Consider the following 3,164-nt stretch of genomic DNA (forward strand, 5'->3'; position numbering starts at 1 on the left):
GTCTGGAGGGAGGCACCTGCTGGGGCCCCACTCTAGGCAGGGCTGCTGTGGGCCCCGGGGTCCAGCCCCACCCAGCGCTCTGACCGGGCACACTCTCCTGCCCTACAGCTCACCACCCCCAGCGAGGACCCGCACCGCGAGGACTGCCACTCAGAGCCACGGCCGCCCGGTGACGGCACGCGCTGCGCCTGAGACGCGCACACCCCAGACCCACGTACCTGCCCCGGCCTCCCCGTGGCTCCCGCGCAGCCTTGCCGGGCACCGTGTCTGCGGACGGGCGCCCCCCGGGCCTGGCTCTCCCCCGAGAATTCGGAGGCGGCCTCCTGCCGCGCGCTCCTAGCGTCCTGCAGGGAAACGCACGTGAGAGGGGCTCAGGGTCTGGTCCCCGAGGGGCATGTCCCTGAGCTGCCCTGCGAGGTGAGGAAGGAACTCCCAGAACGGCTGGCAGGAGGGACTTCCCCGCGTGGCGCCAGCCAAAGGGAGGCACGCGCACCGCCCACCAGCAGGACGGGCCCAGCCGCCCCCCCTGCGGCTCTGCTCCCTCCTGCGCCCGCTTAGCGCTCAGCCCCACCTCGTGCTCCCCAGGCAGCTTCGCCTCCCGGCACAAAAGGCCACCGGCCACCGGCCACCTGCTCGCTCTAACTTTAATTCATTTAAAACAAACTGGGAAGACCAGCCACACACTGGGAGACAAGTATCTCGGAGCGTCCAACAGGTCAGGGGGGACAGGACTGCACAGCACTTCGTGGTAAAGACAGGAGCCGCCCGGCCGCGCGGCCCAGGGGCTGAGCGCCGACCTGGGAACCAGGAGGTCACGGTTCCATTCCCGGTCGGGGCACAGGCCTGGTGCAGGCTCCATCCCGTGTGGGGCGTACAGGAGGCAGCGGGTCCATGGGTAAGGCTATAGAGCGCATGCATGATATACTTTATGATTCTCATAAACAGCAGGAAACAACGAAGTGTTATGGGCAACTACGTCTCACTGCTGAAAAGTGAGGGCTTTTAAGATTGTGTTGTTAGGGGGAAAAAAAGATCGTGTTTGTGGTATTTTGACGTTTCTGTAATGAAAATGTAACACTTAAGAAACTAGTAAAAAGTTGTGGGAAATGCATTCTTAGTGAAGGAGAGGTACCTGGGCTGTGACGTGCGGCTGCAGCTGCCCCAGAGGTGGGCCTGGGCCTGGGCGCTTCCGGGCCTCGGGGCTGGGGCAGGGGTGGCACGGTTTCCCTGGAAACCAGATGAGGAAGGGTTGGTCTGTGTGCACATCTCACACTGATACATACATGTCCCCTTCAAAACCCCAGTCCCTTCTTTCACCGAGAGCTTGGGGTGCACGGCTGTGAGCTGTGCGCAAGACCCCGCATTCCTGTGGCTCCGCAGCCACCGGACACACGGACAGCCTCCTGCAGCCACAACCCTTCCCCGGCTTCTCCAAGTGGCAGCAACAAACGTGAACAGACCCAGAGACGCCCTCCCCGCGGGAACAGTGAGAAGTGAGGCGCTCTGACTCCAGGCCCCTCCTCTGCGGCCGCTGCGGAGTGAGCATGGAGGGTTTGGGTGGCTGCGGGGGTTCCCGGAGCCCAGGCACCGAGGGGCGGGCGACCATATCACCCGAAGAGCAGGCTCGTCATGAGGCTCAGCGTTCTTCCTTAGACGTGACCTAGGCTCCAGCGACTCTCCGCTCGTTCACTGGTTGGGGCTCGGTCGCCTAGAAAGCCTGGGCGCGTGTCTGCACGGGACGGACCGCAAGATGCCGTTCCTGTGGAGCTCATCTCTCCACAGCGGTCGGGCCGTCAAACACGAGCTTCCCGCGCCGTCTCTGTGGCTGGAACTGCTGGCGTCTCCATCGCTCACAGGAGGGTCGTGGAGACGCACACCCGTGGCGCTGACATCGACCCGGAAGAGGCAGGCAGCCCACAGACACCGCCTCACAGAAGCAAATGTGAAGGTGGCAACAGCCGCCCTCAGCACAGGCGCCCAGCAGAGGCCGAGAACGGCCACCAGGGACTGGCGCTCCCAACACGGACGCCAGGCACAGACTCAGAGGGCTGGGAGTTTGGCTGCTGAAGGTGGGATGCACTGGGCTCCTCAGTGGGGGTGGCGGGGGGGGGGTGCTGTGGGGCTCAGGGCGGCCACCCCATTGACTAAGAAGAGAATGGGTAGGAGCTTATTTGAACCAAACTGACAGCAATGCTGGGAGCAAGATCTCAAATGCAGCAGCTTCTATGCACTGGGATGGGGAGGGGACAGGAAGGTCAGGGAGGAGGGAGGTGCAGGAGCCCTCGCAGGAGCAGGTGCGCTGGGGCGGCCGCGCTCAGGCCACCATGTTAAGGTAGATGCACGACAATGGGCAGAGCTGGTTTGAGGCGAAGATGAGCCTTTACGACAGGAGCCCCTGCCTGGGCCTGAGCACTGTGACCCGCGGCCGGCGGGCCCCCGTCAGCGTGGACTCTCTGCAGAGCCTTTCTGTCCAGGCTGCACCCTTGGAGGGACCCTCGGCACCCTGAGCCGGGAGGCAGGGCCAGCCTCGTCGTCAGACAGGGACTCGCCAGGCTGTGAGCACAGCTGAGGCCCCTCTGATGGAGCCCCGCCTGTCACCCTGTCCGGCCTCACAAACGTACAGTTTCTTTGTCTAAAACACAGGAAACTGCTGGCTGTGGTCATTCCTGTAGGTTCCATTTCTGAGGCCTCCGTGTGCACAGACTGAGCTGTTCTTTTCTCCCAGGAACTTCTGTGTCAACTTCCTTCTCACACCAGCCGTTAGCACCCAAGCAGGACTCCCCGCGGCCCTGCGCCCTGGCGGCCTCTGACAACAGCTGCGGAAGGTAGGAAGTTCCTGCGCATCGGCCACCGGACCTCTGTCTTCAGGGTGAGGGCCCTTTTTCTTTCTCTAACTCCGGTCAGAGGGCGGGAGCGGCGGGCGGGCTTGGTGAGTGCGTGCTCAGGTTTCTTTCTCTCCTTTCCTGTTTCACCTCGAGAGCCTGGCTGTGACCACAGGGAACATCTTCTCGGGCCTCCACCATCTGGAACGTGCCCTCACGGGTGCCGCTGGGCAGGGGGACAGACTGGGCTCCGCGTGTCCCTGCCCGGCTGGGCCGGCTCTCTGGGGAGTGTCAGGAGAGGCCCCAACAACCCCGTCCCAGTAGAGCCCGCCGCAGCCACGA

Source organism: Myotis lucifugus, unplaced genomic scaffold, assembly GCF_000147115.1.
Source record: "Myotis lucifugus unplaced genomic scaffold, Myoluc2.0 scaffold_2170, whole genome shotgun sequence".
Lineage (NCBI taxonomy): Eukaryota > Metazoa > Chordata > Mammalia > Chiroptera > Vespertilionidae > Myotis > Myotis lucifugus.